This window comes from Lycium barbarum, chromosome 5 (genome assembly GCF_019175385.1).
Source record: "Lycium barbarum isolate Lr01 chromosome 5, ASM1917538v2, whole genome shotgun sequence".
NCBI classification, from domain to species: Eukaryota; Viridiplantae; Streptophyta; class Magnoliopsida; order Solanales; family Solanaceae; genus Lycium; species Lycium barbarum.
The window spans coordinates 111,253,165-111,263,665 of record NC_083341.1 but is presented as its reverse complement, the minus strand read 5'-3'; the positions used below and the strand labels follow the sequence as shown (position 1 = coordinate 111,263,665).

General features: G+C 35.6%; 1 non-coding gene across 1 annotated transcript; it reads right to left on the bottom strand.

Moving 5' to 3' along the window:
* Positions 1-3,017: 3,017 nt before the first annotated feature.
* LOC132643296 (5S ribosomal RNA) lies at positions 3,018-3,136 on the bottom strand. The gene has a single exon (XR_009583593.1). It is a non-coding gene; the product is annotated as a 5S ribosomal RNA (ribosomal RNA).
* Positions 3,137-10,501: the final 7,365 nt, after the last annotated feature.

Below are 10,501 nucleotides of genomic sequence, written 5' to 3'. Positions count from 1 at the left end.
TACTTTGCTAATGTATAAGAGCATCAGCGATTTCAGAATTAAGTTGTCGCTAGTGAAATGTCACATAGGTGGGGACCGCAGACCGATTATCAGAGATTTCAGAAGGTGCGATATATATTTTTTTGGCTTAATACCCAGATGGACCCTTAAACTTGATATATTTTGTAAGATAGACATATAAACTTATAAGGTGACCAGATAGACACTTAAACTTACTCAAAGTGTATTTTTCAAGTTTTTCAGTTGTTTTGAAAACAAAAACTATATTTTTCAAACACTCACAATTTTCATGGCCAAACAAGCCCTAAATATATCACAAAATATTTTTTTTAAAATGCAAAAATAAGGCAAACGCATATACATGAGACTATAAATGTGCACTTAAACCAATAAATACTCGCTAATCGCAATTTTGCAGCTTTCAATTAACTCGGTTTTTTTTTTACACTTGAATAATTAAAAAACAATAACTTTAACCAATAAAAATCCTTAAAAAAAAGAAATTTCAAATTTAAAAATTTCTTTTTTTTAAAGATTTTCTTCTCGGCTTTACAGTTTTCTTAATTTGAAATTTCTTTTACACTTGAAATACTGAACTTAGAAATTTCTTAATTTGAAATTTCTTTTTTTAAGAATTTTTATTGGTTAAAGTTATTGTTTTTTAATTATTCAAGTGTAAAAAAAAAATCGAGTTAATTGAAAGCTGCAAAATTGCGATTAGCGAGTATTTATTGGTTTAAGTGCACATTTATAGTCTCATGTATATGCGTTTGCCTTATTTTTGCATTTTAAAAAAAATATTTTGTGATATATTTAGGGCTTGTTTGGCCATGAAAATTGTGAGTGTTTGAAAAATATAGTTTTTGTTTTCAAAATAACTGAAAAACTTGAAAAATACACTTTGAGTAAGTTTAAGTGTCTATCTGGTCACCTTATAAGTTTATATGCCTATCTTACAAAACATGCCAAATTTAAGGGTCCATCTAGGTATTAAGCCTATTTTTTTGATCTAACATTTAAAAATCGACAACCAAATGGTTGTCACTTTAATTGCTTGTGAGCAGAGCCTGCAGAGGAATTAATGTAACCAAGTTAATAGGTAGCTGGCATTATTTTGCTCGAGTTAAGTGTGATCAATATAACCACGTTAACTGACGATTTTTTTTTTTACATAGATTTCGAAAGCTTCCATCTCTGCCATTTCCTTATGAATGGCCTTTCCTTTGGCTAAATCTATGTTGTCACATATTTGAGCTTTCAGAAATAAATAGTTCAATCATAATATTGTTCTTGAATGACACTCCTTCTAAATTCAAGCTATTAGTTTGATGTCATTAGCTTATACTTCATTTTTTTTTTTTTTTACTAATTTAATTGATTGTGATAAAAAAAAATCTCTATTTTATTTGTTGGGTATATTATTCCGCTACTTTTGATGGGTGTATGATAGGTTTTCAGGTGGTTTGGTATTTACACCAACAAGCTGCATTCGGCCTTGTGTTCAATAGAAATTCATTATTTCTATTTTGAATTGTGTATTTATTAAGATCATGTTAGTTCCGAACCCATTTATTTTTAACTATTGTAAAGTTATATATTTGGCAGACACATGGCACCAAGATTAAACATCGATCGAATAACAACCGATACGCCAGATTGGACTTCCAAAGTCCAAATCGTGGACATGAGCCGTGAGCGAGAAATTCCTGAGAAGAAAATCAAATTCCAAAATTTGGTTTTGGAAGATGAAGAGGTAATTTTATCTATAGCAGTATCACTTAATTTGCTTTATATCAAAGTATAATTTGCTTTATATGGAAGTATAATATAATTTACGTGCATCTGACACATGCTGAACTCTACAGGAGCAGCAAATTAGGGCCGTTGTGTATGGTGAAGATATTGGGCATTATGCACAAAAGCTTTAAATTTCGGAGACATTTGATTTCCGCAGCAAGAGTTCGAGTTTTTCCCACTTTATACGGCAAACCAATACACAAGTTTTATTGGGTATGTTGACACCTAATTTTTAACCTCACATAATTTATTTTATTACCCATAATCCTTGAATGTTAAACAGAGTGAAATATGCATTTTTAGAATTCAAAATGATTTTATAGAAATTATTTAGATAATATTTTACCATTGTTGTGTGGCAAAATAATTTATATAATGTTATAAGTCATGAGGAAATTAATTTGCAACAATTATGATACATTTGCTAATTTTAGTCAAGAAAATAATTCCAAATAATTATTTATTTAAATTATCAGAAATTAATTAGTGAATGTTTTACTCCGTTTAATGCAAGGAATTTGGTTATTTAAATAAATTAATCATTTTTACCCCTCAATTCTTGTTTAATCAATTTATTTAGAATTTATCATAATTAATTGAGTGTTTAATTGTGGTTTATTATGTAAATTACCCATTAAATGACTATAATTGACATAATCAATTAATAGTCCAATTATGGCCCAATTGAAAATCAATTTTCTTAATTGAGGTCATTATTGGAAAATTAGCCCTTTTAATTGTTATTTTAGTTAATTGTAACCTTATATGAAAGGGCCAAAATCATTGGTTTGAGTAATTGAGGTCATTGTTTTGCAAATGTTACCCTAAGATGGCTAATTAGACCAAACAAAGCTATAAGTGAAATAGCCTGATCCTAAAATTAAGCAAATTAAGGCTATGTTTGCAATTAAAGTCCTTTGATATAGTCGACTATATTTCTAAAATTAATTAATTTTGTTATAATTTGATCGTGTTTGAAATATTTCTTCATTATTGTTTAAATATTGGGCTATCTTTTAAAAAAGGGGGCCAAGTTTACCCTCCCATGTATACAAATATACATGTGTGTATACATGTATACATCTAGCGCTCTAAATTCTATTAATCCCTTTCCTTCCCCCCGCCTCCACGCCCACGCTTAACTAAAAGCCTATCCTTTTCACATCTTGGCCTGGACGTTATTTTTGCAAAAACATATGTAATTAAAAGCGACAAAAGGAGGGATGCAACACGAGGACTTCCCAGGGGGTCACCCATCCTAGTACTACTCTCGCCCAAGCAAACTTAACTTCGGAGTTCTGATGAGATACGGTGCGTTAGTGCTGGTATGATCGCATCCATCATTCCTAGATGTATACCATGTATACATGTGGGCTTATTTCTTTTAAAAAAAAATCTGAGCCGAGCCCAGGCCCAAAGGACCATGACCCGGCCCAGTTGGCTTAACATATAAGCCATTTTAGGCGTATATAAAAAAGAACTCGAAAAAACTAGGGTTTCAATATCTTTGAGACCTTTAACATTTTTCTGAGTTAGTTAAAAAAATTTTGGTGTCTCTTTTACTCTCTTTGGGTTTGCGGTTGAGTTTGATTTGGGAAGGAAGAGTCTCCAAGTCCAAATCTTGACTTAAGGTTGCTCCAAGAAGAGGTAATTCCCTATTTTTTACTTAGTTTTCTTTCTCTGCATTTTCTTTCTGTTTTAGCTGATTATTGTTTGCTATGTAGATATTTGCATACCATTACTTTGGGTCTATATAGATAATATGATTATGCATTAGTCTAGTTCATTTAAGTAAATTACATTTTTGCTTTATATTAATAGTGGAAATTAGGCATTAGTCTAGGTAGATGTTTGAGCATATGTTGATCATAATTACTTTATTAATGTCCACATTTTGATTAAGGGTTTGAAATTTTTTGATTGGACTTAGTCTGGTTTAGTTCATGTTGATTGCTGTTGGGTTTTTTTTTTTTTAATCATTTTACCTTAAATGAACTTAAGTTATGGTTGTCTTAACAAGTTTGATACATAAGGATAATTTGTATTAGGCTTATTTAGCTGTCCATCAGCTTCATGTTAAAGTAACCATGGCCTGTGATTAGTGTGTTCTCTAAACCTATACTAGTTAAATTTATTTAGTTTGATATATGTGTCTATGTGTACTGGTTATTCTTATGTTTAGCCATTTGCTATGTCTACTTAAGTTTGTTGCTAGCAAAAAATGATGTGAGATAGGAGTGCACTTCTAACTAAACCTGCTTATTTGGTTAAAGCTCCATGTTACTTGAGTCTATGTGTTCTGAGAAGTTTGAGCTTGTGCTGTCATTTTACATGCTTAAGTTTCAGTCAAAGTCTAAAGTGCTGAGGAAATCAGTTTAAGTGAAGTGTCTGCTTACCTTAACTTGACCCTATCTCAAGTGATATTCTCATGTGCAAAAGGAACACTAATTTATTAATAGGAGCTGCACTCAAGTTAGTCATTTGCTATATGATTTATTAAGGTTATTGTATGGTTGAGACACTGTTGTATATTAACTGAGATCATTTGGTCCCCTGTTAGTAATGTGAAACATGAAGTCCATAAGGGCTCAAGTAGGCTACAATTGAGTTTATTTGAGGCTTCATAGACTGGTTTTGGTGAACTAGAGAGTCTAAGTCCCTATACTTGCTCTATGTGCTTGGTTTTGGACCCAGTTAGTTGGATGTATGGTCTCTTTGTGTAAAGTGTTGAAACTAAATTTTCCCACATAGACTCCAACTGCTGTGATCATGTTCTTGTTTTGTGGTCCACTTGATTGTCAAAGTCTACCTCTACATGGTTTATTTTTTTTTTAAAAAAACTAGTTGTAACTGGGAAACAAGTCAGTACAAACATGATTGGTGTATCATCTTGCTTAACCAAATTCTGATACATGGCTGCATTTAAAAAAGTAATGGTTTTCTCTGTGAATCAAGTGTTGTGTTATAAATTTTCTTGAGTTTAGAACTTATATGAGTAAACTTTTAATGTTTGGGTTGAAATCCTGCTTAAGTCCCTCAGGCTCTTCTCTTTGTATATTCTCTTAATTTTTGTCAATACAGTCTGTTGAGACCTTTTCTTTTTCTTTTTTGAGCTTTCTTACTGTGCCCCTAGTTGTCCTAATATACACCTTGTTAAGCCACTGCTTAAGTAAGAATCTGCGTGTTGAATGAGGTATGTCAATGAGCAGCTGAGTGTTTTCTATGAGTGTTCTCATTTATGAAGTGAATTTCTGTGGATATATGTTGCACTAAGTGATATACACCAGTATACCAGACCTATATAATTGTCATATGTTCTATAGCATATGGGGATTTATATGCTTGGTATATGATGGGTATATCCTCCATGTGAGATTTTTTTTTTAAGTGTTTATTCAGCTGCTAAGCTGTTTGGTTTTGAATCTGCTCCTCCATATCTTGTTTGAACCTTATTCTTATTACTTAATAGGAAACACTTTAGGCATCAGTTCCAGGCCATAATTGCCTTAATCTAAAATTTGTTTAGCTCTATGTTCTATTTCTTTCTAAAAGTATATGATTAGCTTTTGAAACTTGGGCCATATGTGTTTGGGCCAGACCTTCAGGTTGCATTTGATTTATCATTGTGTGATTGAATACTAGTGTGAGATCAGTATAGTTAGTCTCTTATTTTTAACTTGTCATGCAAATATTGAACACCACGTCTCCTATATATTGTGAGCTAACACATAAATGGAGATGCCAAATAGCACTCAAGGATTAAGCTTGAGCCTTCCCTGGTGTTTGCCATGCCTGGGGTTCCTGGAAACCCCTTGGATCTTGTGCAACATCAGGAATGAGAGGGTAAAAGCTTTCCTTTTTGGGCTATTTTAGCATCTCCATGGGTGTGTATACCCATGGTATATTTAAAAAGATGTTGGATTATATTTAGTTGCATGGCATTGTTTATCCTTATAAAAAATGGTTTTGTGGACTTCTTTGTTATTTATTGATAATTGGGCCTGTTTCTACACTGTTTTAACTTATATGGGTTTTGAGGATGCGAGCCCATGATTATTTGCAATTTTTTGATGAGGCCCACCTATTAGCTGATTTTTCAGTTTACTTAGATATCCATACTTAGTTAAATTTCCATTCCATCAAATAGTGTATATTGAAGTTATCCGCCTTTGCATTATACTTGCTATATCAGTTCTTTTACCTTTATACATAGTCTAAAATTTCCTAATTACTATCTCCTTCCTTTTTGCTTGCATGAAGTGTCATCATTGGGTGATCTAATATTTGCATTTGAAGGCCCACCTATGGGTAAAAATAGGCAATTGGTGGGCTTAGGTAGGCCCACTAGCCTAAATTCTCCTCCTTCCTATTTATTTTCATGATGTAAAATGTATTTGTAAAACATATGTAATTATTGAAACCCTTTATGCATGCTTAGAATGTAGGGAAAACGTAGTATTATTAGGAAAGTCGCCTAAAAATGTTTTTTTTACTTACTCAGCTAATTCCCAATTATATGCACAAAACTGGATTAAGTGTTTTCTAAAGACAAAAAGAGGTTTGTTTTAAAGTTGGAAATCTGGGCTAAAAGTTTGGTTAAGTAGGCAGGAATTTGAAAAGAAAATGATAAGGGTTATGTATTTTGGGCTTTCAGACCCTTTGAAAGAAATTTATAAGAAAAACAAACGGACAAGTGTTTTGGGCTGTAGGATTCATCTGAAATTGGGTCAATGCTTATAAATTTTTGGGCAAAGAGTTGGATTCTTTTGATTAAAAAATGGACTGAGAAAAAAAAACGGATGAAAATATCAGTTTGGTGTAAACTTGGTTTTGATAAATGGCTCTGGACCAACTTAGTTTCAGATTTGGGGAAAATCTTGGACCAGAACCCGAATTTGAAAGGACAAAAAAATAAAAGGAATTTTATTTGGGCCATGGTAAGGAAAGTGGTTTTGGACATGAATAGGACTTGATTTATATGAGCTTCAAATAAAAAATAAAAAATGGATTAACAGACTAGCTTCCTTTTCCTTATATATATACATACAAATCGGAGATATACTCCATATTTCATTATATATGTATAAAAATCTGAAAATACTAAACTCATTTTGTTAGGACTAAACTTGTAGCGACTCTACATGGGAGCAATCCCGGGTGTGTCCTAGTCCGGCAACAAAGTGAGTTGAACATTTACGTGGACTTTTTTGAAACCAAAACCCCTTTTATAAGGGGATGTTTTGCTGAATGTTTTCCTGGAAGCCATGATATGAATAAAATGAAATGACATTTTGCAAAATATTAAACACTTTTAAGCAAATAAATACATTAATCACACATTGAAGCTCGTAGGTCAACCATATTCTACGGATCTCTAATACTAGGGTGCGTAAAACCTTCCGTAGGGGATCACCAGAACCCTTACCTCGAACTTTGGTCCAAAAGACTTTTTCTGTTATTTGAAAAACACTTTAAACCCGGTTTTCCTAGTTTTTTCTTAAATAAATTAGGTGGCGACTCTAAAATACTAAAATCCACTTAGAGCACCAACAATCTCGTAGTAACTTTTATGCCTTAACCCACATAAAAGCGAACCGTAATAGATGGCGCCTCTGCTGGAGATTTTTCTAGGTTCTAACCACAAGGGTTTCAATAAAATATGATCTTAACTGTATTTATTTGCCTATGTGTTTTTTTTCCGCAATTTTTGAATTGTCATTCATATCATATCATAAACTCCGTCACTTCTGGCAAAAAACATGATTTCAAAGGGGACACGCGGGCTCGCGATCTAGCCTTCACTAAAAAACCGAAACACCCTTTCTTTGGAACACGTTGAATGTTAAGTTGGTGTGCGGTCACCTAACGGCCGACAACGGTTCACCCCGAGTAGTCCGCTCGGGTCCAAGGTCAATTCGAAAAAATCCACTCTTGCATAAGCCTAAGATAGGGCTAAGCCAAATCCAAATGAGAAGTAGACTGGGTGGTTTGGATATTTTAGACGTATCCAAAGCCGATAAGGAGACTACCCCGTGTCAAGTACAGTCTATGACCCAAAAAACACCACATATCATATTATGTGCTATTTGGAAATGTTTAAATGTGCCCATGAATGAAACCATTTCCTAGTTGGGGGGGGGGGGGGGGGGAGATTGACATTGGGTTTTGTTTTGTAGATGTCGATCTACTTGAATTTTGATATAGTCCTGACTACACCTGAGTTGCTGCGAATTTGGTGGGGCCAAATGTCCCCGGAAGAGAAAAGAGGAATCTCATGTAATTTAGGGAATTTGACATCCATCATGACTATGATCGGTTGCAAGGAGTTGATAAAAGTAATTACTGGATTCTGGGATAGAGACCGGATGATTTTTAGATTTGGGGATGACATCAAAATGCCACGAACATTGGATGTGTTTAGGGATGTGTTAACCAGCGTAGGCTCGGGGTTGAAAAGAAGACAGAAACCCGACCAAAATGCCTTGATCCCGAAAAAACCCACTTACTCCCAAATTTGTTGGATGCTTTCTTTAAACTATGCCAATTAGGCCCATGGCCCCACTATACCCTTCAGAGAGTTGTACAAAAGGTTTGGAAGCCCGGATGGATTCGTGAAACATCTCAGAGAATTTAAGACTTATGCCAACTGGACGGCTACTAAACCCTTGGCCTTCGCCATTTGCTTTTTGAGAACTATGGTTTTTCCCAAAGATTGGTCCTTAGCCATTGATACCTGAGTCATTACGGTCACCCATGCCATCTTCTACGGCATAACCCAAAAAGAAAAAACCAAATACTTTGACATAACCCCGATCATATTAGCCGATTTGTATCGAGCCCTGAGTCTCTGTAGGAATAATTACAAATACTTCCAAGGTTGTAATCTACTCCTGCAATGGTGGATTCTCAAACATATGGTCAAGGTTAGGGGTGAACAACACTTAAGTAGGCCGGCTGAAAGGGACAGTCTTCAGGATTTTCGCCCGAACTTCGGAGAATAAAACAGGAAAAGTTGGACATTTACCTTCTCCATGTTGAAGGAATAAAGCATTCAATGGATGTTCCATGACTTTGTGTCCACCGAGGTTGTAGTTAAAAGAAGAAAGTGTCCATTCGTGCCGCTTATGGGAATTCGAGGGATTTGCCCTTATGCTCCTGCCCGGGTTCTAAGACAATTTGAGAGAATCCAAGTCGTACCCCAGATTGGAGGCATGGGAGATTTCATCATTGACTACGACATTGACAGACCGCCAAAAGCATTGGATTTTTTCCGAGAATGGAAGGGTCGCATGATCTGGGATCCCGACACCTTAGGTGAAGATAGGTTTCGTCCGGGTTGTGTCGTAGAATATAAGGATTGGTTGAGGGCTGACTTGTAATGCACACTTCATCCTAGGACTATTCTCTGTAGCTGTGTCCAAGACAAGGATTCGCAGGCCAAGATCCAACCCTATTTGATACAGAGGAGAGCTGACAACAGGGATGCTAAGTATTTGGAGAAATTGAGCATGATAAGGACGTCATAGAGAGTCTGAGGCATGCGTTGGAGCTTACCAACGATTGTTTGATTGAGATAGACTATCGAATAAAGAAGATTGTAGACGATGTCGCTCCACTGACCTTCACACAGAAAGGGTTCCTTATGGAGGCGACTTTGACGTCGGCCCATCTTCATATCCATACTACCTTTCGAAAAGCAAAGAAGGCCAAGACTGATAGAGATCGGGCTTCATCATTCACTATTGGAGGACATTTCTACTGATTTATTTTCATGCACTGTCTTTACTTTATCTTTTGTACCCCTACGGGGAAGAATGTTATTATTAATGATTATGGGACAATGGTTTAATTCAAATGACACATTTATGTTTCAAACATTTAGTTATGTTTAAGAACGCGCGTAGTATACTCTTATGAACTGCTTTGTATGACTCTATTTGCTTCCATATGTTTCGTTTAAATGCTCAATTGGTCTTGAATATTATCCATTCACCCATAGAAAAATAATGAACAAAAATACCCGCACTAAGCCTAACGATTTTCTCAGAATTTGAAGATGAACAACAAGACTGCGCCCGAGTTCGAGATCATGAAAAAGAATGAGGTTTCGGTGCGATGAAAGATTCAAGATCTCAAGAAGAAGATCCGGACAGTAAAGGCCAAGATCAAAGAGGCGGATGAATTATTGGATTCGGCAGAAAGCTCGCCGGAAAACCTGTCGAAGCTCAAGGAGAAAATGTCCTTGACAAGGAAAAAGGAATTCTTCCGAGTACATCCCGCTAATGGAAGAGTCCGAGGAAGTAGAAATGGAGTCGGACCCACAGGAGCCCATATGGCCATCAAAGGGGGCTGCCTCCACTACGCCTTCAAGTATAAAAAAGGAAGAAACCTCTGCTGCACCGTCAAGCCCTAAAGGGGAAGGAGCTTCTACCGCGTCATCAAGCCCTAGGGAGGAGCCCATTGAGCAAATGGAGTATGCTCGGCCAACTTCTCCTGAATGGTGGGCTATTGCGGTCAAAGCATTGGATTGTCCCTACCAAGTCTCGCCTCAACAGGTTACAAATAAGGAAATGATAATCAAATTCTGAAGCAAAGGAATGGTCAGTGTTTGCTTCGACGGGTTGCCACCTTGCCCTCCGGTATTCACACATAAGAGGTGCCATTGTCACCAAGATCAAGCAGGGCATACCCTAAATGAATGCTT